Source organism: Sebastes fasciatus, chromosome 20, assembly GCF_043250625.1.
Source record: "Sebastes fasciatus isolate fSebFas1 chromosome 20, fSebFas1.pri, whole genome shotgun sequence".
NCBI classification, from domain to species: domain Eukaryota; kingdom Metazoa; phylum Chordata; class Actinopteri; order Perciformes; family Sebastidae; genus Sebastes; species Sebastes fasciatus.
The window spans coordinates 23,112,691-23,139,422 of record NC_133814.1 but is presented as its reverse complement, the minus strand read 5'-3'; the positions used below and the strand labels follow the sequence as shown (position 1 = coordinate 23,139,422).

Sequence of the window (26,732 nt, the reverse complement as noted above, 5' to 3'; positions counted from 1 at the left end):
TACACGAGGAATTTTCTTTGGCTTATTGGTGCGAGGCAAACAGTATAATAACAAAGAATAGATAAACGTTAGAATAAAATAAGAATAAAAAATGTACAATTTACAAAATAAGCTATAAAATAAACATGGTATAAACAGATAGTGCAATATTGTCGGTGTGCAAACAAAACAATCAGGTATCAGAGGGAGAGAGAGGGAGAGAGAGGGATACTGTAGGGGGTGGTATTGAGAGTGTATGAGAGAGGGGGAGAGTCAGTGTCGGGGTAGGGGGGTAGGGGGGTGGGGGCCGTAGTGTGTGTGTGAGGGGGAGACAGTCACAGGGGGGCAGAGGGGCTGTTGGAGAGCCCCACTGCCATGGGGAAAAAACTGTTTTTGTGGCGTGAGGTTTTGGTCCTGATGGACCTTAACCTCCTGCCAGATGGTAAAGTCTGAAAGAGATGGTGTCCAGGATGGGAGGTGTCGGCCACAATCTTCCCTGCCCTCCTTATGGTCCTGGAGGTGTACAGCTCCTGGAGGGAGGGAAGGTTGCAGCCAATCGCCCTCTCTGCAGCACGGATGACCCGCTGCAGCCTGGCCTTGTCCCTGGCGGTGGCAGCGGCAAACCAGACGGTGATGGAGGAGGTGAGGATGGACTCGATGATGGCCGAGTAGAAGTGCACCATCATGGTCTGTGGCAGGTTGAATTTATTCAACTGCCTCAGGAAGTACATCCTCTGCTGGGCCTTGCTGGTGAGGGAGCTGATGTTCAGCTCCCACTTGAGGTCCTGGGCGATGGTCGTGCCCAGGAAACGGAACGACTCCACCGTGTTAACTGGGGAGCCGCGCAGGATGAGGGGGGGGAGCGGGGCTGAGTTCCTTCTGAAGTCCACTGCCATCTCCACTGTCTTCAGAGCATTCAGCTCCATGTGGTTCTGGCTGCACCAGGATGCCAGATGGTCAACCTCCCATCTGTAGGCAGACTCGTCACCCTCGGAGATGAGGCCGATGAGGGTGGTGTCGTCTGCAAACTTAAGGAGCCTGACAGATTGGTGTCTGGAGGTGCAGCCGTTGGTGTACAGGGAGAAAAGCAGTGGGGAGAGAACGCAGCCTTGGGGGGCACCGGTGCTAACGGAAATATCTGAAGGGAGACACAACACACGTGGGCGACGGCCAAGAACCAAAATGAACTCAAGGCTTCAAAATCTTAATCAACGAACTAATGGGTGACGTCACGGTGACTATGTCCACTTCTTATATACTGTACAGTCTATGGTTATTACCAATTACCAAAAATAAGACTATAAAGTGCAAATATATTTTAAAAGTCTGGTTTCACTCATAAGTATTAAAACTTGTGTTTTCTGCTTTTTTCAGTCACAGCTGAATTTCGTCTTCCGTCTAGGACTAGGCTTCCGATTGCATTTACACTTTGATGTTAATAATGTGCTAATGTGTCTCCGACCACCTGTGGAGGTGGTGTGCAGGATCAGATCAGGCATTGAGATTTAAAGTGGTTTTGCACTAATTAGAATCTGATAACTCGTTAACGGAAGGTGTAGATAGGTTAAGAGTTTTGACTAATGAGCTGCATACCGTATGTCTCTGTGCTGTATACACAGATTTCTACTAAGAGACAAAAAGCACAGATAAGGATGCCTGCAAGACATCAAAAAGCTTTTCTGCCATGACTGTTTTTATATACAGTCCTGCCAATCATTTGTCTCCCCCATCACTTCCTCTCTATCTATTTTATCCATCTCTTTCTCACCGAACAGACAGGGAAGATTGAAATACAAGATTTGAAGAGCATCCAGAAAAAAAAAGACCATCCACACGCCCTCTAGATGAAAACATCATTTCCATCTGCTCTTAAAGCTGCCACCTGTAGGATTTGGTATTTAATGACTTATTTGATGACTGATATTAGTCCCTTGGTGATGGTGCTTTGAAGTGGTGACTCAGTTGACTTTCCTTGAATTAATAATTAATTAATAAAACTCTACACTCTCCCTTTCCGGTATCTTTCTGTGTGATGGTCTGAGCCATCCTTTCTGTTCTGAAATGCTGATTAACTGACTGACAGCTATCCCAGATGTCGCTGATTTCGCTCACTCCATCACATTTCCCTCCACTATCTCTGTCATCAGTCCCAGATTTCTATTACACCCTATGAAGAGAAAATGACACACATGACAAGGCTTGAGTGCTGCTGCAAAGCTACTCCTCTGATACCAGAGAAAAAGGGGAAATCACTTTAGGACCACATCAAACCCCTCTGATTGAATTGATTAATCAGAGATGGAGCAATGGATGGATGGAAAAATGCAAAGTGGAAGCCTAATATACAAACCACTTTAATCATGAATCCCACCAAAGGAAACAGGATTTTCACAAGCTGCTTAGAGAACTACGGACTTTAAAATGCAGTTTGATGAATATCTTTATGTCTTTTTACAATGTGAATCAATGTGATCTCTGTTTAGCAACCTCTTTATCTTCATTATTGAAGGATTTCTTTCTGTAGAAAGACGGCACATTGAATTAAATTAAATTTTTACATGAACTTCATTCCCTGTTTTTTATGAAAGGAATGTTTTTACGCTTATTAGCTGTCTTGCTGAGCGTTGAGATGAGATCGACACCACTGTCAAATATGAGGCTACAGCCAGCAGCCGCTTCTATTAGTGCAAAGACTGGAAACAGGAGGAAAAGCCTAGCCTGGGTTTGTTCAAAGCACCTCTACAGTTCACTAATTAACAATTTTATTCATACAAAAATCAAAGGGTAACCAAAACTAGGCAACCAGCGGAGAGAAGTTACTGCGCCCGGTAAAGAAATAGTCTGAGAAAAGGCTTTTTTTTACGTCCTTTATAAACAATCGACCGGTTTAAAGCCTATTTTTCTTCTTTATTATAAATGTTATGTTAGCTCAACCATCTCATTTCACTTCTGGTTGCAAAAAAACAAGTTCACACTGAGAAGTATGGCACCCAAAAATCCTGATCGAAGCACCGTAAAGTGCTGGTTAATATGGTGACACCGTAATACTGGACTAGGAGTTCTATTCAAACAGACACTTGTATCGACCACAGGGGGCAAAATAAACCAGCCTTGAGCAGCTGCTCATTCAGAGAAAGACGGTTAAATAAAGAAGACAATCGTACCATGCAGAGACATGCCACGAGCACCTGTGAGCAGATGTCATGCTGAGCATAGAGCTCCAGTAGTGCTTCCATAAATAGACTTAGCATGGTAAAGGGAGTGGCTTACCTTGACGACGTGTTGTAGATGTGTTGTCTCTTATGAACCGCAGTAGGCGCCTCTTTGTCTGTATAGTTTCATCCTACAGCTCACTGTGGTCACTTCTCTTCGGGTAACATTCCTCCCTGTAATATTTAAAATAAGAAAAAGATGAAAATTTCCCATGTTTTGTTTTTTGTTTTGTTTTGTGGCCACTAACTTCTAAGTGACCATTGAGTGACAAAGCATTTTCTGTGGCTGCTTTAGAATGAAAGCCACCTCACGATGCCCCAGTTGACATAAAGCACAAACATTAAAAATTTTACATTAGCAGTAACTTTAAGCTTTAATCTTGATATTTGATATTACCCATCAGACAAAAATTTAGATCACTTCCATAACTTATTATTTCCAATTTTTTATACTTATTGTTTTTTTTGCCTTTATTTAGTCCCATTGACATCAAGAATCTATTTTACAAGGGTGACCAGGCCAAGAATAACAGAGAACAGAGTTTCAACAAAAAAACAGGCAAACACATACGTAGATCTGAGGAACATTAAAAATGATCAGGTAAAACATTTGGCATTTGTCAAACAAACACAGGACTTTCACCCAAGGGACCACCGTTTGTGTCCCGTGTGAAACCAAAAGTAAACGTTGACTTTGCGCTTGTTAGGTAACGCCGTTACGCTAGTTATATAAGAAAGTCTGCTCAGGGCGGTTGCTATTTATTTACGGTAATGACGTAATGACATTGTTACGGTTGTTACGGTTGTTACGGTTGTTACGGTTGTTACGCTGTTACGTTGTTACGTTGTTACGTTGTTACGTTGTTACGTTGTTACGTTACGTTGTTGCGTTACGTTGTTGCGTTACGTTGTTGCGTTACGTTGTTGCGTTACGTTGTTGCGTTACGTTGTTACGTTACGTTGTTACGTTACGTTGTTACGTTACGTTGTTACATGGCGTTGTTGAGTTACGATGCGTTACGTCGCGATACGTCGCGTTACGTCACGTTACATCACGTTACGTTGCGTTACATCATGTTGTTACGGTTATTATTTTAACACAAACCATAATCTTTTTTCTAAGTAGTTTTGTTGCCTAAACCTAACCAATCATTTCACAACGTTAACCACGTGTCATTGTGCGTTTCTGCAAGCGTGATACGAGGCTGATATGAAACATATTTATGAAATGTATTTTGGGATCAGAAACGCCGACACTCAACGTATCCCGTGGTTTGCAGAAACATACAATGCCAACATTTGTTTCTGGAGACTGGGTTGGTAAAACAGTGTGAAATAAAAACTACATTACTAACTAGAATACCATTTTACAAGTAAGTGAATAATAAAATAAACTACATTTTTACAACTTAAATAAAGTAAGTGAATAAGGTAACGTAAATAAAGCCTTTAATCCATTCTAAATCAAAAGCCTAGCTGAATAGGTACATTTTAAGCTAAGTGATTACATTAGCTGATTAGGAAGCCGATTATCCAGTTAGTGTCAGATCAATTTGTAAAGTCAATTAATTCAGAGAACTGATGAACTGAGGACAGAAGGACACCAACAGAATCTAAATGGGTGAAGGTAACAAGCAGATTAAGACAAAGAAAACAACCCCCAGCATGTATACGGGGTATATTGGATGAGGACGTTGGTTTCGTCTTTCAGTCGTTGACTTACAAATGAATTCTGTGTCCTTCAAAGTGTATAGCAGCTCTTTGCATTATGCCACAGTGCAGCGCATTACAGCGAGAGAAGGTCAACTCTGTTTACATACTGCGCTGTTAAGGTGTCAATAAATGCAGTACACTTGAGGACAATATAGCAGTATGTATGCCCTTCAGGTGTGGCAGGTGTCAGTCAAGACGTACTGTAGAGAGCATCGGCGGAGGTCTATTACGACAACAAGGTTTACCTGCACTCAATTAACCTGTGAATCATCGACTCTGTCCTCCATCTCAGTGACTGATGAGCTGCTATAGAGGGTTAAGTGTTGGGTAATTGAGCCGGGCTGCGGCGGGTTTTCTATTCTACCATCTAATTATATATATTCAGCTGGCATTCCAGGTGCAAATCAGAGTCTGATCAAATCAGCAGAGCACAGACAGAAGAGTTGCCACAGATGGTGAAAGAGCCACAGGTTGTTTAATAAGCTACTCTCAGTGCACTGCTGTCATATAAGGGAACATCTAAAGAATGGTGCAAGTATAATTTCACAATATACCATAATCTAAACTAAGCTATAAAACTGAGCCCCCTACAACCTAAAGATCGCAAGTTGCGTTAAAGAAATTAGTGGCGTTAAAACTAATTTGCATTGACGCGTTATTAACACGTTGAACTTTGACAGCCCTACACTGTAAAAAAAAAAAAGTGTAAAATAACAGAAATTTTCCGGCAGCAGGGGCGCCAGAAGATGTCTGTTAAAAAATGGAAAAATACTGTCCGTTAATTAACATAAATAAACCGTAATTATCTTTATATAATTAGCCTTTATTACTGTAATTTTACAAGAAATATTTTACTTTTAACATGCATTTATTGTTTGAATAGTCATACACCGTAAATCTAAGACCATTTATATATAAATCACAAATGAAACATGTAATTTTACATTGCAAAAGCCCAAATTTACATTAACTCTCAGAAGTTTTGCAAAAAACTCTGTATTTTTACAAGAAATATTTTTAGAATTTCATGAAATCCTTTTCTTCTAACATAAATAATTGTTAAAATAGAGTCATAAACATCTAAAAAAATAGAATAATTATCTTTAAAAATGATCAAAAAAAGCTTAAATACAGATAATTACGATTGTGATTACAAAAAATACTGTAAATCTAAGACCATTTACATATACATAACAAATGAAAAATGTAATTTTTACATTTTTTCTGTCATTTTGAAATACAGACAAAAAATGTAAAATTTCTTGAAAAGAAATGTAAAGAAATGTTTGTTTTTTTACAGTGTAGTAGATACAATATGTATTTGTGATAAGCCAATATCAGCCGATATATCTAGCAAATATATTGCATGAACTGGACACATATCAAAATAGAGACGTTAATGTTATATGGATGTGTTTACTAGGATCTTGCCCATGTTTGGCTGTGGTGTTTACCGCTTTGTCTTCTGTTTGAGTGCAATTTCCTGGAAGGCATTTCCAGATAGGGTTTCCACGCAGAGTTGAAAATTGCCTTTCTGACTCAGATCTACTTCAACAGAACAGTGTGGTCTTCAGGGTTTACGTGCCCTCCCCCTTCATACAACCGCCTACCAACAACACACTCTTTCAATGTGAGCCACGCTTTCTACACAAGTCTTCATATATCACAGGAGATTCTTACATCAAATGCTGCGTGTTAGTACATGGGAGAACATACAGAGTGGAGAGGCACAGAGAGGAGGAGAACCAAAAGCATGTGGGTGCAATGAAATGAGAGCAGCCAGAGGAAAGCTCAGCTTCAAAGAGAAATAACAGTGATTTCGGACTTGCGTGCCTTATGTCATTCTTACTATTACAAGCAGCTCAGGAAAGACGGATATACCGGGCCTCATGTAAGAGCTTTAAATGGTCTTACATAAAAGTTAATCGTTATGGCGCTCATCAGTATTCTCTTCCATTTTATGGTAAGAGCTGAATTTAAGAGTGGTGAGAGACCCGGTTTTCACTCACAGGAAGATCTCGTTGCTCGTTGTGCAGGTAGGAAAATGATTGTCAAAATACTTTTAACATTATCTTTATTGTGCTGTTATTTAAAACAGATTTATTTTTTATTGCATCATGAGAGTAACTAATTATGCAAACATTAAATTGATTTGAAAATGGGATGCTAAGTGCAATAAAACAAGTTCTGCTTGGATGACTTTTTATTGCTCCTTACCATAACTTTCCTTTCAGGGTCTTTTAACTAATGTCTTTTTTTATCTAATATGTAGTCAAAGTGAGCAATTTATCATAACTATAATCCCATCCCAGAACTTTGTTTGCACCTAATTTGAATTTAAATGATTTATTTTAACCTCAGTTTTTTTATATAGTTATTTATTTCAAAGAGTGACAGTGAAAACAACAACTCTGCATTCGGGCTGCAAAATTAATTGAAATGTTATTGAAATCGCAATATGGCCTCCTGCAATTATCAAATTGCAGGAGGCGCAATATTTGTTAAATTTATGTCATAATACCATTTTTAATTAAATATTGTTGTGCTGCAGAGATGTCCCGGCCTACACATCATATTCTACAGACTTAAGAAAAATCATTGTAATATGTTTTTTTAATGAAAATGAGAATAATTATGTAAAAATGATCATTCCCTCTAATATCGCAAATCACATCACAACTGCAATATCAGTCAAAATAATCGCAATTAGATATTTTTTCAAAATTGTTCAGCCCTACTCCGTATGATAGAAGCCTCAGGTGACTGGAGCTTTGATGAACGTTACTCCTCCCAACACCATTAACACATAAGAACCACTGACAGTTATAGACGTATCCATATTACTGTGGTGGCACCTGACTTATAAACCTGTGTAAAACATTATAATGTATGTGAAACATTACATTATTTAAAGATCCTTTGACAAGAAATCTGTCCACAGATCCTGTAGAGCTGGTTATATGTCACAAATATGACCTCAAATGCCTCTAAAATAAACATTAAAGTCTTTTTTTCAACGAAATGTAGTCCTGTTCTTTTCTTGGCTGTGCTGTTATCAGCTCAACAAACTGAGACTTTGGGCAGAAATGGAGCCACAAGCCTCATAAATCTCCATTAATGCCTCATGTCTCTATCGCATTACGATTGACTTGCTGACAAAGGACCAACCAGGAACCACGAAAGACTGACAAATCTGCCTTCAGAGAGCTAATGGTGAGACGCCACCATGCATATCTCTAGCTAGTTTGGGACTCTCTAAGGTTTCCTGGCATAAATTCCACTCTCCATCATGCCTTTTTGAGTTTTTATTAAACGATGCATTCTTCTGATTACAATACAAGAAATCATGAAGTTTCATCTATAAATCATAAGTCATTTCTGCAGGGTTTAATCAACTCCACACACCACCTTCACATCAGACTGTGGAGGTGTGAAGTGGTACATTAATGTTGTTTTTTCCCCCTCAAAGCCTGTGTTATAATAAGCAATTTCAGACAAGTGCTTTGAGATTGAATAACTTCCACATTCACTCAGAAATACTGTCATCTGTCTGAGGATGCAACCATGATTAACAAACATCTCTGCTCCGACTCTCACTGCAAATGTGTTCAGTTTCTCTCTTCCAACACAGTAATAAGAGTGCTGCAGGGATGACGTATTTTTGTAGCCAGGAAATTAGCATCGCCCTCTGTTCCCTCGACAAAATGCCAATGGGATTGTTCCATTCGGTTTTGGATTAGAAAGTAAATAAGCTCTGTGGCAAACAATGTTTATGATGCTCATACGTTGTGTTTTGTAAGATAATCTCTACAAATGAACACCACTTGTATGATTTGACAAAACGTTGAAATCTCTTCAGCTTGTGTTAACCACAGACCTTAGTTCAGGCATCTAACTATAACCCATTCAAAAAACCCATTGACTTCCAGGCGAGGGAACAGGAATTGATAAAATGCTAACTCATTTCCGTGTTTCAGGACTCATTTCTGCACCACTCAATGGTGTCGGTCTTTGAAAGCGGATACAGATAAATCAGCCGCCGAATTTGTCTATAAAAATATACTTGAAAACTGCTAGTATATTGTCGTGCCACCTCTGAACATTAGAGTTACTACAAGGAACTTTTAACTGATTATGAAACCGTCTCAATTAAATACCGATGCCTCCATATGAACTACATAAGTAAATAAGACCATCAGTGAGAAGATTGGCTATTTCTATATAGCTATTCTTAATGCCTGTCATCGGTTGCAATACCCCACAAAATCAGACGAAACACTTTACGCTTTTACAGGTTCACCAGAAAATCCTTCAGCTCAGACTCCAGCAGGGCCTCCGACAGCAACCATATCACCTTCGACCTGCAGTCAGAGCTCCGTCGGTCCCCGTTTGGAGCCAACACCGCCACCACGCTGCTGGAGTTCCAGGCCGTATTGCTGGGCCCGTTATGAGGGAAGGGAGGCACGGGAGAACCAGAACCAGGATTGGGCAGGGTCAGACTGTCAGACCCTGCTGCAGTAAAATGAGAGGTTTTCTAAAGGGACTCTGGGGCTCACAAACACTACCGCTTTTGTCCACAGGGACCGCCACAATCAACACAAAATGAAAGTTCCTCATAGCAGCTTTAACTAAATCAAGCAAAGCCTGCAAGCTTGTTCCTGCCACTTCACTCATGGTACACCCTTTTCACTGCTACACAATACAGAAATTAGTGATTTGTTCAGGATACATTAGCATAGCATTGGTCACAGAAAGTTTGAAAGAGACAAACGATGGCGTTTTAACCAGAGGAAGACGCTAATCCACCATTTTAGACTCCATTAGTCTGAGTCACACGTCTCATGTGTCTTCTTGACAGCGTTGTGCTACAGAAATAAATGCTTTCAGCAGGACAACAAGGAGAGAATGAGAACTATATTTTTTGGCCGGAGCAGATCTTCTAAAACATATAATTTTCATATTGATGATAGTGACTAAAATGAATTATGACAATAATTGATGATAGCCAGTGATCATCCTTGACAGCTAGACGATCATTTTCGCTTGCTGCAGAACGGCCTCATTCAACACATTCACGGGAACAGTGTGACTCATCTCTTTGGATTAATGACATTTTAGATATATTGCCTCTGAATGCTACTATTACGTGCGTGTGAATTGTGAATGTCCCTGTTAAGGTCTCTGCAGAGTCTCCTCTTAAATGAAATGTCTAGTCACAGTGTCGCTCAGGTTTTAAATCACTTCACTTTCATCTCACTCACATCTGCAGTTTGAAACTCTTAATGCAAAACCTGGAGACAGTTTGAAATGAAATCCAGCTCATCTAATCAACAAAAACGAGGGCTGTGTCATTATATTAGCAGCAGTTTTAATTCATATCTTAAGTTAGAATTGATTAAACACCATAAGCAGACCAAGACCAAGTCAATAACAATGATCTGTTGCCCCTAAAGACTGAGTTAACATGCTCTATTGCCTCAGCTTATCGAGTGAAGACTGCATGAGCTTCATCATCTCTCCTCCAGCCGGGCAAAACAGACTCCCAACTGGTGCTCAATACCATCATGAGGTCTGAAGCATCCCATCCATTATCACAGTTAACGCTATAAATTGAAAGTAGTTGCACCCGGAGATCAATAGAGAACATCTATGTTTCGATTTTGACCCGTCTAAGGAACGTCTCTTGACCAGTGAGGGGTGTCGTATTTGTAAAAAAGCTTGTTAGAGCTTTGAACTGGGAGGCGCTCAGCGGCAGGCTTATGGTGTTTACCGTTGAATCAATACCGCTTGCTCCAACACCGGTTGCTTGACCAAACATCAGAGCGACAATTATCAAGATATAAACAATCAATCACAATCATTGATTACGTCAACTCACTATCAACTCTTCCACAAATAGACAATGGAGGTTTGTTTGTAGTCACGTCAGCGGCATGGCTCAAGGGATCAATATCTCACTGTCTGTCTGTCGGTCCACCACTTTGGTCCAAACTGAAATATCTCAATAACTACTGGATGGATTGCCATGAAGGTTTGTACAGACATTCATGTTCCCAAGAGGATGAAGCTTGCTGACTGGTGATCCCCTGACTTTTCCTCTGGTGTCTCAACGACGTTGAATGTTTTCATTTAAATGCTGTGAAATTTGGTTCAGACATTTGTGTTTCCCACAGGATGAATTGTATAAACTTTGGTGACAAACTTTTATTTTTTTACTTTGTCCAACACATGCAAAACTAATGACTGCATGCTAGCAAATTGCATTGCATGCTAAATTAGGATGGGGAACATGGTAAACATTCAAATTGTCCTTGAGAGCATGTTAGCATTTAGTTCAAAGCACCAGTGCGGATACAGCCTCACAGAGCTGCTATCATTGCTGTAGTATTTGAAGTATTTGGCAAGTGTTCATTGTATCTGCATTCAATCATTGGACAGTAAAAAGGCAACACATTTAAGCTGTACAGCAGTTTACATGTCATCATTTCACTGTTTTGTAGGGCTGTGTATTGGGTGCCATGCCATTGTTTGAGCAAAAACCAATAGTCTGAAAAATGTCACTTTGGATCGAAAGTCCATTTGTCCAACAGCCTGTTATCCTGAAAACAAACGCCAATTAGTCCATCAGTGCAACGAACAGAAGCACATGGCTATTGCATCGCAATTAATCAAAATGTTATCGAAATCGCAATATGGCCTACTGCAATTTTCATATCACAGTTTTTCCTTAACATTGCAATATTTGTTAAAGCAAAATGTGTGTCAAAATACCATTTTAAATTAAATATTGTGGTGCTGCAGAGATGTCCTGATCTACACATCCTATTCTACAGACTTAAGAAAACATATGTTTGGTACAAACCCCCACAAAAATCACACCATGAGCATATGTTTTTCAATGAAAATGAGAATGATGTAAAAATTATCATTCCCTGTAATATTGCGAATCATATTGCAATATCAGTCAAAATCAAAATCAAAATTTAAAAATCATGCAGCTCTAATTAAAATACAGTCTGACAAAAAGGAATAGGAAATGAATCCGTAAATATCTGATCAAAGAGGAAGTAAAAGTATTGATGTTCAAAACTCAGGTCCAACTGTGACGAGACACCAATTTTCCAGAGCACACCTAATTATTAATTGACTGAAAATGTCACATACAAGAGATTAAAAGAAACCAGAGGGTATTCAATTTGAGTGGATGCCGTTGGGCTGATTTGCTTTAAAATGAGAGACATTATAATATTTTCATTTAATGCTGATTCGCTCTAGGTCAGTTTAGGATCCTTCGCCATCACGCTGGCTGATGACGTTTAATACGGCACTCGAGCTTTGGAAGGAACATTTTAGTCCCCGACAGATTGCCTCGGGTACAAAATGGGTGAGCAGAGGACAAAACACTGAACCGGACTATCAGGACACCTGGAGGAAACCTTATCAAAGCTACACAGTCAGATGTCCGCAGAAAATGATGAAAAACATTACATCCTTTCACCCAACTTGCTCCAAGTTATGAAAAAAAAAAAGGAGCGATGACAAAAAGTTCTTGTATTCTGTTGAGGGTGGGAGGATTAAAGATTGAGAAGGACGCCAGAAGATGAGAAGAGAATGAGAGAGACTATCTGAACGAGCCCCTTGCAGTGGGGCAGATTACTGGCGTCTGTGGTGTTCACACAGATTTCATGAAGCTAATATCAAAGCAACAGCTGGAGGAAAAGGCCAGGCGGAGACACACGAGGACAGCCGCAGAAAGGGAATGAGAAATGCAATCTACGTAATAGAGGAGGAGCACGTGTGTGTGTGTGTGTTTCCATGTATATATTCATACACAGCTCAGCACCCGCCCACCCTCTGCCTCTTTCACTTTAAAGGACATCTTCTGGTGAAACTCAGTGGGCTCGCTCTAATATTTTATACAGCAGCAGCAAACGAAAACCTTGGGATGAATTCAGAAGCCCTCTGATTGGGAACATCTTAAAAAATGCAAACCCCATCAAAGAGCCCCACTCTGAATCCATATGACGATGCAGCTGGCTCTCACTGAAACTTATTTTTAACTCTCAACAGCTACTTTCTTCTGGCCTTGATGTAAACCCTGTGGGCTTTGATTATTACAGTAAAAGCTCTTCCCATTCTTTGGGAAATGCTTTCACCATTTCCTCAAACACATTTTTCTCAGACAGGGGATGTGTGTTTTTGTTTAACTTGGCATGTTGTCATTACTGCATCTAACAACTTATATTATGTAATGGGTATCTGTGAGTCATTTATTTAGTCATTTTGGACCGTATCTCAGCGGTGCATCTTAAAAGAGTTAATGTCCTGTGGAAGATAATCTGGCCTAGACTAATGTGGGTACACAATAACACGAGAATCAAGGTGATTTTGCCTGATCCCCCCTCCCGACAATCGTCAACAAAGCCCCGATTTTTTGATGGTTCTAAAGATTATCTTTCCAGATATTCTGATGGTGTGAGGTATGCGAGTGTTTTTTACATCCTTGATCGGCTCAGTAAATATTGAACATGTTTAATATTTACAATCGGATATGCTGTTGTGTGTGGGGAACCTCGAGGACAGCCGATGACGCAGTCACGTGGGAAAGAACTAGAGCCGACCCGAATGCTCCAAAGCTTCGACCGTTGCCATGGTAATCAACCCCAAAATCAGTATTTGAATGCTTCGTTTTTATATATATGTATGTGTATATTTAAGTATGTAATAATAATGTAGAAATCCCCAAAAAGCCCATGAAATAATCTAAATCAGAAATACTTTATTGATCCCAGGTGGGAAATTGGGGTAAGGAAAAATTCCCACACTATTATTCATTATTCATATTCCATTATTATTAGTTATTCTCAGATGAATATCAGTGTTTGTTATGTTTAGAGGTGCGTATATGTACAGTACGGCATTGTCCTGAAGCTTCGAATATCTTCGAATATTTCTCACCAAAGCTTTGAAGCTCAAAACATGGTATTCAGGACAGCCCTAGAAGGAACAATAGTCAATTGAAAACCAAGCTGACACCACCGACTTATGCAAAAGCTAATGTAAAACGGTAAGCATAAAGTAGTAGTAAGATGGAGCTCAGACATGGAGGACCAACTTGTTGATTTGTAGCAACAACACAAGTGTTTATTTAACCTGTCTCAATGACTTCATCCATATTTTTTCTTTTCTTTTTTTCGTACATTTTCAGTATAAAATAGTACAAAAATTGTGCCATTGCTGTCGTTATGTTTGTTTACATTAAAGTCATGTTTTGATCGCGAGAGATTTTGCAAGATTAACATTTTTTTTAGTCGGGATTCTTGTTTTTTGCCAACCCGTTGCTCACCACACACTATACTATAGGAATAAAACTGTTAAATGTATCATAACATGTCGTTATGTGGGCTCTCACATTTTCAACATCTGGTAAGATTTGAAGAATCGTTTAGTGTGGACCAGACTTAAAACAGAGTTCATACTAGAGAAGACAGTTTACATTCAGCCTCCCTTTTTCTATCTTTATTAATTGAGAGTGCGCTCATAAGTGATATTATACACCATACTTCAATGAGATGGAGCTTCAACAATATTACTCAAACTCTGCAGCTGCTTCAATGACAATAAATGAAGCAGTGTGACTTTGTGTGAGTTGAAATCTGGCGGTCAAATGAGCCTCATAAATCCTCATTAGCAATCATAATATTATGAATACATGTGTCCCCTCAGCTGTTAATCAATTACCACATTAATATAAACAGATTGATTGTAAACCAGCTGCTGCTGTAAAAAACAAAATGTTTATTAACAATCTTTTTAAGTGAAATGCCGTTTGACATTTAAATCTACATTTCAGGACATTTAATACTGACAACAACAAAATAAGCTGCTGCATCATGGCGGAAAGTCTGACTGATAATTATTCATTACTTTCTGCAGTCGAAAATAATGTTTAATATTTTAAATTTCAAGTTAATGAAATCACATTTTATCCTGTTAGACATTTGGGTGAAATTGTCATAATTAGCATATGAATTGAGTTATGGCCAAAACATGTTTTGTGAGGTCACAGTGACCTTTGACCACCAAATTCTAATCAGTTCATCTTTGAGTCCAAGTGGATGTTTGTGCCAAATTTGAAGAAATTCCCTCCAGGCGTTCCTGAGATATCCAACCTGATCTCGCTCCACCGATTGGCCCTCAGTATCGGAAACCAACGCAAGGAGGCACCCTTTAGCGCCAGTATGTGACGCGCCATGCTTTTAACTACGGTCCGACACTTGGAGCGAGTGACATAGTATTAATAGTGTGAGAGTCCGCAAAAGGGTGGCAGGAGGGATGGTGGATGGGTCGAACAAACTAAAAGTAACATTGACTGATTTTGTCAGTCGTTAGTCACGAGCCGCTAGTCAGTGAAGTTAACGTCAACCACGACCGTTTCCTTATTTATTTTGAAAGGACACTATGCATGTAACGAGCGTATATTGACACGCCGTCCCTGACACGTCCAAAAGTAACACTGTGCGTCGGTTTCTGATGCCGAGGGGTGCTGACCAAGCGACGGTATTTCACAAGCTGGGGGTGAGAATGTGTTGGACAGACGGATAACCAGAAAACACAATGCCTCTGGCCATGCTGTCGCCTGCACGGAGGCATAAAAAGGTCCCCGGGGAAATATTACAAATGTTCTCTCTCATAGCCGCTGAGGGGGTTTACCTCACTAATTAGCTATCCAGCCTGCAAACTGATGTTAGAGGTGCACTTCTTCCAGAGGATGTTTGTCATGTGGCTCATTCAGCAGGCCCAGGTGCAGCACAAACCATGTGTCTTTGTTCTGAAGTTAGATAAGAATGAGACATTTGCAGGAAAGCTAATGAGGGTTGTTGTTCAAAGTCTGTGGCTCTCGTTATGTGCAACAAGCTGCTGTTTGGCTGTTAGTCAGCGTGACCATCTGCCTGTGACAGAACAGTGACATTGCTACTTTATGCAAATACAGTTTGAAGTGAAACTATTTGAATTTACCTCTTTTGCGTACTGATTTTTTTTCCTCAAAGGAGAGCACAGCAGGATATGATAAGAGTCTAACCTGCGGCAGCATAACTGTAATGGTCAGAAAGATTAATGCTACTGTAGCTGCCTGCATACAAATAATTTGAACTCCTGTAAACCTTCGCTATCCATTTATGGAGAAAAAAAAAAACAGCAATTTGTCCTGGAAAAGAAAAAGTAGCCATTAGTTGCTATGCAATGAGGCTAATTGGCTTCCTAGCATGGGCTATAGTCTTGAACTGTACTTCCATCAGGAACACTCTCTTGCTATGAAGTCATTATTATCTGAACAGTTACAGTAGAGTTTGGTGGCACAGGTGCTGCTCTGTTCTCTGCTCTATGTGCTGCTGTGAGCTGTATGCTGGAAATTCAGCAGGGAACAGAACAAAGCCGGCAGAAAGTCACAGAGAATATACAGAATTTCAAGTGAGGAGCAGAAATCATCACAGGTGCTGTATATTCATTAGCGGGGAAGCAGAATGGAGGAAGTTGACAGCGGTGGGGAAGCAACCAGCTCATATCAACAACAGTGTGACAGACACATGGAGAATCCACAGGCATGGATGTTACCGACACCTTAAATGGATCAATAATGATAGATGGGTGATTGGTGTTTTTTAAGATGATGGCACATGATTGATGTAGGCGATGCATTGCAATTTTTAAGTATTGCGATTCTACAAGTATTGCGATTCAATATTATGATTTATTGCGATTTTTCTTTTAAAGGGACTATTTGTAACTTTCAGAAATGCTTGTTAACAGCGACACCTGTGGCCGTGAAATCAACGAAAGTCAGCGTCGAGCTCGCGCTTGCTCGCTCTAAATAGACATGAACGAGCATCGCTCAAAACACTTAGGCGACACACGTCAGCTAAAACCACAATGTCACTCTATATTTCAACTGCTTGGCAGTAATGTTAGCTGACCAGACGAAGGTCTCTCCATGAATCACTGCTGATACTGTGTTTGTTGCTTCTGCAGCGGGGCTCTGAAGCGAGAAACTCGTCTCCCTCCGCCCGCAGCCGGAGAGAACAGGGAGACACCGGCACCCGGTCGGTAACGAGACGGTAACGTTTCTCTCTGCAGAGCCGCGTCACTTCACAAGACACGGTAAACCTCTGTTGGTCTGGAGGAGCTGCTGCATTTATTTCTGCACAAACGTCCACTGAACATTCACTAGATATTCTCAGAGCTAAACTAACTCTCCTGCAGTGTGGAGTGAGCGCGCGCTCACATCTAGAGGTGGAGCGAGTACGCGAGAATGCGCGCGCTGTCTGAGTGAAGGAGAGCAGGCAGCGGAGACGAGGCTCCGGCCACACGCGAGCGCACATATGCGAACGCGCATGTGTGCCGACCCGCTACATTTATACGCTTAAAAAGTTACAAACAGTCCCTTTAACTTTTTTAACACTAGACCATGGGAAAAAATTTAATCATACACTTCTAGGAACTTTTATTTTGGAAAATATCTAAATTAATACAGTAAAAATGTTTGATTTTCAGCATGTATGTAATCAGAGATGTCGTGAAGTCAAATATATCAGTCATTGTCAGGATTTTTTTTTTCATTTTTTTCCAGCAGCAACATAAAAATAAAAAAATAAAGACATTTTCCTCACAAATTAGTGGTATTTTCTTTTTAATTTATAAGGGACATGTAATGATTTATATTGGTGAATATAATCCAATCAATCTTATTTCCATATATGTATTTTGTACATACAGTTCCTTTTGTTAACATCTTATTTTACTTCGCCAAGCCGTCGCTAGCTCTCCCGTCAGCCCACGTTCTGTTTTTAAATCCATGTTATTATTGTATTCAGCCTGATGTAAGTGTATACACAGTCTATATTAAACAGTATGTTTTCCTTCCAACATCTCAGATTCAAGCATTCACTGATTACTCATACTGAAAACCCTGTTTACCTCACCCAGACACACAGCCTGTCTGCCTGACATGGACTTATATAAGAAGCGTACACATTCACACTTTTATTAACACAAGGTCAGACAATCAGATCACATATATACACACAGACAGAGCTGGGAGCGTGTTTAAAGGTACACAGTGTATGTGGGCTGCCAGGCTCCCTCTCTGTTAGTGTCAGCGCTCTGGGTTAAAAGCCTTTAATATGAAAGATGGTGACTACAGGGACATGAAAAAAATAACATAATAGGTCTGAGAGGAGATGATGGAGGAAGGGATGAGAAAGACTGGAAGGGAGGGAAAAGAGAAGTGCTGAAAGGAGAGCACGGAAAAAGGAAAGCCCTCCAGTACTCCTCATCTCTCTAGTAGGGCTGCAACTAATGATTATTTTCATTATTATTTTCGATTAGTCTCCTGATTATTATCTTTTGATTAAAATGGTACTCCAGCGATTCAGCACTGTGCTCCCATAAAGTTGGAGGCCTGCGAGAGATTTAATTATGAATGGCCAAAGTGGAAGCAGCAGAAGCAGAGATGTCCTCGCTTTTAGAATCAAGTATCGAGCTCCAAAAACACTGGATCCTACATTTCCCATAATGCAAATAACTCATTTTAATTCCGTGATACATCAGACCGGCAATACGTCATAAGGAATATTAGACATGTGTTTAAAACAAACATTTGTTTAACAAGAGATGAATGCAAACGAACTTGCCCTTTAATATATAAAACTGCACAAAATTGTACAAAATGGCCAAGGTGACGTCTTCAAATTACAATTTTTTGTTTGAACAACAGTCCAAAACTGAGAGATATATTCTATATACATTAATATAAACACATTTAAGAAGCTGAAAACAGTGAATACTTGACAAGACTCATTTAGAATAAGTTTCTGTCGACAAATCAACTACTCACTTCAGCTCAACTTTTTAGGATGATAACTTTTCTGAAAGTCCAACAGAGAGGAGTCAAGCAGTCACACATCACGTATCACTGTTGACTTTGTCTCGATGATACGTACAACAGGTCAAATGCAATCAGGATTTCTTTTCTCTCCCTCTCTCACATCCAGACGCAAACATAGACGCCGCTTCTTCTCCATCTTTATCTTCAGATGTGTCTGTCTCCTGGCCTTACTTATTTTTTCCTCTTACACTGTTTCTTGGTGTTGAAACTGATATTTGATTCAGTGCGTTAATGCTTAATTAAACTAAAATGAATCACAAAAGCAGTCCTAGAGATTGCTTTGCTAACGTCATCAGTACGTCATCAAGCCTCAATTTGAAATAGAACATAACGGTGCATTTCCTCTCTGAAATGGAGCCAGAAAAGGATTTCAGACCTTCCTGTCTCGACCTATACAGCCAATAAAACACTTAATACCGTGGGATAGATAATAACACTTGGCAAAGCAGCCACCTTCTTGCCAGCCTACACCGTAATAAATCAGTTCTTATCACTCATTTCTCCTCAGATGCACATTAATGACTCAAACCTAAGAGTGTTTAAGCTCTAAGCACAGACGTTTACAGTGAGGAGTAGGGAGACATTTCTGCACTTTTCATTAAAAGGTCGACTCCATCTGCGTTCTCCACTCAGCCATTAGCAAAAAGCTGTGACGTACGTTACAGCGCTGATAAACAGAAGCAGCAAGGCATATTTTAGCCACCTAAAAAATCATATCACCCAGTGTCCGACTCACCGGCCAAGGGGAAAGGTAGATGGAAAATCAAACACCAAACGGAAAATCTACCCGCATTTGGCGCTTGGCGGGTGTTCATTTTGGACCCTGTTTTCACCGCTGTATCTTGCTGTTAGACAGCCGTTTCCAACGGGGAACTGTAGCCGTTATATCGCTGTCTTCAAAGCCACCAGACTCCTTTGACAAAAACAGTAATTTTACCTCGCAGAGCACAGGAGTTGCTGGTCTACCGCTGCCTCGGTCGGTTAGTTTGTTTGTGTTATTGTGTGACTTTGGTAAGTCCGAACTAGCGTGGCGTCCACAGCAGTACATTACTTTGCTGCCGTGCTGATACTCCTGTCTGCTTCTCCAAACTGGGGGCGTGCCGACCATCATCTACTTTAGATAATACACTAACTATAGATAAGTACCTCATACAACCACATTAGGAGGCTGGCTAGGGGGTTTACGAGTAGCAACGTCATCATGCAGAAACCTACATCAGGTCACGTGGAGAAATGTTTTTGAAGGGCTTGGGAAAATAGCATTTTGACACTAAAACATATGTACTTCAACCAAAATTGTTATGTTCGGATTTGAATACATAAGAAACACCACTGGGAAGCTACAGAATCATGCCTGCATGCTGCAAACAGAGATCCCAGAGTCGTTAAGCTGCAGGACAGATGCAGCGTCAAACCTCAGTTACAATCACCTGTCACCTCCGTCACACTGTGTAGCTGTAGATGTCGCTCAGGAGAACCACACATTAAGCCAAAGTCTACAGAAATGACTGAAGGCAAAGATCAGAAGGAAGCGAAGCGTTAAAAAGAGGACACGTGTTGAGTCATTCTACCCTTGTTGCAGATGACTGAACATCACCCACTGCCTGCCAGCCTTACCATGACCTAAACTAAGTCCGCCCTGGGAGTCCAATGCAGAATGAAGATAAATGGTCAAAAGCCAATTTTAGACCATTTGGTTTAGACAACATTATTGTACGGCTGCTTGTGTTTAGACAAAATTTCACATTTGAGAACTTGTCTTCTGGGTTTTGTACAAAAACATGTATGTATTAGGAATGTCAAAGTTAACTCGATAATAACGCATATTCGTTTTAACGCTACTAATTTCTTTAATGCATTAATGCAACAGTTTTAAAGCTAGATGGAAAATACTGGTATCATATAAAAACAGAAATGCTAAGGAATCTATTGGTACCAACCATGTCACGAAGGAGGCTAAATAATGATCCAAACTCCCTTTAAGGTACATTTCGAACAAATAAAAAATGTGTGATTAATTTTCGATTCATATTTTAATCGAGTAACAGCCCTATTTTGTATTTTTCAAAAGTAAAAAAGGCAGGTTTCATATCAGCACTTGTATTCAATAGTTTTAAGCGACACCCAGCCCTTCACAAGTCAGCCTTTCTTCATTTTCCATTGGTGTTGTTTGTCTTATAAGGACAGATTTTCAATTTTGCATATGTCCCCTCTCACTCTCCTACAGAGATTTGCCTTTTCAAACAAATGGCTAATCTCTGAGGAAATGTGCAAATAGCACAAAGTGAGACAGAGCAGATTGTGATAGCGGTGCACTGTGCGGCTGTTCATGTGGAATCTTAATAGGAAGCTTCACACAATCCTGTAGGCACACACACATATTTCCTGGAACAAAATCTCTCTCTGCTCTCCCTGAAATGAATTCACTTTCCCACATCAGCCAGAGGAAAATGTCATCTCCAGCAAAGCAAAACTAATTTAGAATAGAATAAATGATGTACCTGCCCAATTGGCAAACACTAAAACCTCTGATCCCTTGTTATACGCTTCATTTCTTTCTTTTGACACCATGATAACCGATTGAACAGCAGGAATACTCAGTCAGTCTCAAAGATCATGCAAAAAGAAGCCGAGCAGACGGGCAGTTAACGAGTACTGAGATATAATGCCCCACAGACGATCAATAAACAACTTGTGGAAGTGACTCATCACCAGCGCGCTCACCCTCCTCACCCCTCAGGCAAAGTGCTGAGGCAAGGCTCGCTTCACATCGGACAAGCAGAGCTGTGCTAGCCCCACTCAGACACAAGTAGCCTGCTGGCAGCGAGTCCATCTCGTTTCATTGATCTGCTCAGCCCGGATCTGAGAAATATGACTGAGGCCTGATTCCCTAATGGGACCGCAAATGCAAGCAGTAGGGCCGCGGCCTGTCTGCATGATGTATGCCAGGCAGATGGACAGGCCACTCGTCTTCTCATTGTCAGCTAATCGCCTCTGCGCCATTCCTCGTGTCTCAGTCAGGCCATGGATAATAGCCGGCAGGCCGTGTCTTCCACTCTCACACCCTACCCCCACCCTGCTTCAGATCAATGCCATAAATACATACTTTTCCCCCTCACCCCTCTCTCTACTCCATCCACCTTCCCATAGGGGACAGGCCGAGTGCTGCGGTTATGGCTAAGTGTTGCAGTTATGGTTATGCACATACATTTATAACCGAACGTACATGGACCCTTTAAGGCACCAGCATCCGTGGTGCAGGCTGCCCACAACTATAGATTATCTGCATTTGGATAGGCTCTTACAATTTATTGACTTTAATAGTCGAGGCAATATTCCCTTCAGTTGAAGTAATTTATAAAGAAGTAACCGAAGAGAAACGCTCAGTCTGGCTACTGATGATATCTTCCCACAATATTGAAAAGGTGGCGGATAAGATCAGCCCAATCAATCATGTAGAAGGGCGATATTTTTTTTTTTTCCAGTACACAAATGCAACAGTTAATCTTGGGATCAAATCAGAGAAGCTATATTAAAGTTATTAAAATAATAAAATGGGCTTTAACTATGAACTAGCTCCAATTTCTTTACCTTGCAGTGCACTATAATTTATAATCACTATTACACCTGGGTGTTGTACGTAAATAAGTGTATATGTATTTATTTGTTAAATTTTGTTTTACAAAGTTAGTTAAGAATTTTTTAAGTCAAGCCTGATGTTGCCTTTCACATAAATGAATGATCCCAGTCACTTCCACACAGTGAGGTATACAGATGATTAATTAAACACTGGTATCAGATTGGTACTCGGTATCGGCCGATACCAAAAGCCTAGGTGTCTCTACCGGTATCAGGACTGAAAAAGTTGGATCGGTTCATCCCTAAATTCCACGATTGTCGATACTAATTCAATACCACAGGAAAAAAACATAAACAAAACAGTAAATCCTGTGTACTTTAACACACACTGCTTTATTCGCATACTGTTTTTTGTTCGGAAGTTAAACAGCCGTGTACACCGGCTGTGAACGCTCCATCCTCCGCACGGCGATTGCTTCATTAACGTTATAGTTCCCATAAAGCATTGGGTTTAAATCTGAAATATTGCCAAATAGACGCTTTTGCTTTTTGCCGCCATAGTCTCGTCTGTCAACTCTCTCTTGTCCCCTGTGAGTGAAATCTGACACTTTCACTTTCAGTTTGTAGCGTTCGCCATCCGACAATATATTGATAACACGCCACTGATACGCCAAAATGAACTAACCGGGTTTTATTGCTATAAAAAAAAGCAAAACGACAGTGGGGGCGGTGGGAAAGTAATGTAATCGGTGTGTGTCCAACCACCGTGTAACACCGGTAACACCGACTACCGCGGCAAGCCTACCTGTGACCCCTTTTAAGCAATGCCTACTTGTGAATCATCGTCATCAGTTGCATAAGTCTACCAACTATCATCGTTTTGTCCCCATTTTATTTGCATCATTTTTAGAAGCCTGACGAGGCAAAATCATCCAGTAATTCACATGAAAATAAACATAAAGATTAGAGGAACATCTGAACAAACAAATCTAATTTTGTGTAGGATGAACGTTGTGACCCCTCGGATATATTTCATGACCCCTCAGGGCTCGAGCAGATTACAAGACTTTTGCCACAGTTTGCACGTCTCAGACAATTTCTTTGATCTGAGACTAAATCCGCGGCGTGGCGGGGAGGGAGCGAGGCAGTTGACACAAACACATACAGAGTTACATTATTAAATGTCATAGGAGTCATGAGGCGAACTTCATGGGGAATGAAAAGGAGACGGAGGGACGAAAAAGGACACATCAAAGACACAAGATATATACAGAACCCATTGCAAACGGTAGAGAGAGAGAGAACCCATTGCTCTCTCTCAACGATAGAGAGAGAGAGCAGGTGGAGGTGAGATGATGTTAATATATCTATATAAAGTTAGATATATATATATATCCCAGTAGAGCACTGAGGCAGTAAAAGAAGTTCAGTTGCAGCCCGTAGTAATATTCCAATTATTTGAATGTCAAATTCAAGTTATTGATTTTGCAACTGGCTGGTCAGATTTCATCCTCGCTGACTCGGAAAGTGTCACACACAGAAGCAATCTTTAACTCACTTGAGACACTCTATGTGTATTGAATATTCCATATCTAAGGAGAGAAGTGAGATGAGAAATCCATACTCCAGATAAGCCATGTGCTGTAGATGAAAAGGTCTGCTCACTGCACAGATTCTGTTACATGAGTTTTAGATGATTTTATTAGTATGCTGTGTTGAATGTTGTCGGTTCTGTTGCAACGTAAGCTCCCCAAGGAAAGTACCAGCTCGGTGATACTGTAGATACTCGCAGGACTACAGTGATACTCGTCTCTTTTCATAAATGCTAAAATTATCGACAAATTCTCACACTTAAACAACAAAGATGTGCAACCTCTAGAGTTAGGTTTAGTTTGCTGAAGCAACTAAAATTACTTGGTTAACCCTCTGATCCTGACTGACTTTACTGTCTGATCGGGGAGGAGGCTAAATAACACTCCAAAGAAAGGCTAAATTTTGGCGAGGAAAAACTGTCATGGCCATTTTCAAAGAGGTCCCTTGACCTTTGACCTCAAGATATGTGAATGAAAATGGGTTCTATGGGTACCCACGAGTCTCCCCTTTACAGACATGCCCACTTTATGATAATCACATGCAGTTTGGGGCAAGTCATAGTCAAGTCAGCACACTGACACACTGACAGATGTTGTTGCCTGTTGGGCTGCAGTTTGCCATGTTATGATTTGAGCATATTTTCATGCTAAATGCAGTACCTGTGAGGGTTTCTGGACAATATCTGTCATTGTTTTGTGTTGTTAATTGATTTCCAGTAATAAATATAAACATACATTTGTATAAAGCAAGCATATTTGCCCACTCCCATGTTGATAAGAGTATTAAATACTTGACAAATCTCCCTTTAAGGTACATTTTGAACAGATAGAAAATGTGCGATTAATTTGCGATTAATCAAGATTAACTAAGGACAATCACTCACTGTATATATAGTTTTTAAGGGATGAGAGAACCATTGCACATGCATTTCATTGCATCTGAATGCACATCTGTAATTTTTAATATACGACAATAAACTTGAGCTTAACAATTACATCATCACATTGCGCCCTCTTCTTCTGCAATGGATTAATGGCATCCAGCTGTTTAACTTGATGCAACCAACTCCTAATATTAACATAACAGTAGTGGATGGAAATGCACATTAATTCGTGCTCTATTTTGTGCAATACATTTTGGATGGAAACTTGACAGATACGTGGCTGTGACTGTGGTCTAACTAATCTATTCGATCTTCACAAAGGAGTGGGAGCTGAAGTTATAAAAGCAATGGCCAAAGTGCTGCTACTCAAAGAGACAACGACAGCAAGAAAACAACTGTATGGGTTTAACTGCCACTCACGATACAAAGTTTGATGCCTGCATCGCAGCGTGCTTTCTCTGCAGGCAATTTTCCTCCATGGATGTATGTACTGTGGGAGGTAATGGGGGAGATGTACTCGCAGCAGCAGCCACTGTGGCTGACCTTGGTGCTCCTCACGAATCATCCAAGCACTCAGCTCAAGCCCAGGCAGGGGAAAAATCACTGTGAATAATTTCTTAATGCTTTCACAGAGGAACAAAGAGGGAGGGGGGGAAGAAAGGGGTCAGCGAGAGAGAGAGAGGGGGTAAAAGAAAAAGCTAGAAGAAGAGGAGGACAGAGATATAGCGAAAAGTTGAAATGGATGATGGTGAGACAGAGAGCAAATAAGAACTGGAGACAAAGAGGAAGAGGAGCGTGATGATACATAAAGTCAGAGTAAAAAGGAGGAGTGGATGAAAGAAAGACTGACCATGAAAGGAAGGGTGGGTGGAGGAGTGCTGTGTCCGGTGTCCTGGGATCCTGCTGCAGTTTACATTATTCATCGCAGCAGCAGATTTATCCAGGGTGACTTAGAGCAATCATCATTTACATGCCATCACCTCTGAATTATTAAATTAATGAGTTGCGGGTGTGATAATCCATAAAGTATAAGGGTGAAACATTGACTCTAAGGTCAATTACAAGCAGCTATGGCTAAATTAGACTCTGAATAAACATAATGTAGTGGTACACGGTCGTCATGCTTTAAGACAAAATGTTTCTTTTTTTCATCAAATGCAAAATCTCCAGGAGAAAGTAAAACAGTTAGTGGAAAAGTAGTGAAGCCAACAGATGAGCCCACAGCACCTACATGCATATTAAGTCTATGGTAGGGGTGTCATTACCTAAAGCATCGATACAACAGAGTCTTGATTTGAGTATCGATGCTGGCATCGATAGGACATACAAAAAATGGATCTGTCTCTCTCATTTATTTCAACAAAGATTGGAAAAACTCTGCAAATAAAACAACATATCCTCATACAGTACAATGGTTTTTCCTTTTATCTGAATGTCCAGCAACACAAGCGATCAGTGCGACTATTTAGGCAAAAAAAGCTACTCGGTTAGGTTTAGGAAAGGTTGTGGTTTGGGTTAAAGTAAATATGTTTCTTACGTACTGAACTAACGCCACATACACGAGTTACATAACAAAAGTAAAAGGGCTGTCCTCGATAGGGTTGAAAGATTTTGAAAAAATATCTAATTGTGATTATTTTTGACTGATATTGCAATATGATTTGCGTTGCTGGGGGGGAATGATCATTTTGACATCATTGTTCTCTCTTTCATTGAAAGACATATTAAAATGATTATGGTGTGTTTAATGTGGGGATCTGTACCAAACAAAGATGTTTTCTTAAGTCTATAGAATATGATGTGTGGGCCAGGACATCGCTGCAGCACC

General features: G+C 40.3%; 1 protein-coding gene across 2 annotated transcripts in view; it reads right to left on the bottom strand.

The window, feature by feature from the left end:
* thrab (thyroid hormone receptor alpha b) overlaps nucleotides 1–26,732 on the bottom strand; it is a 300,247-nt gene that overhangs the window by 222,726 nt on the left and 50,789 nt on the right. For both annotated transcript variants that reach the window (XM_074619271.1, XM_074619269.1), the window contains exon 3: nucleotides 3,250–3,365. The gene's annotated coding sequence lies outside the window, so the exon portion shown is untranslated. The remainder of the gene's footprint in view (nucleotides 1–3,249; nucleotides 3,366–26,732) is intronic.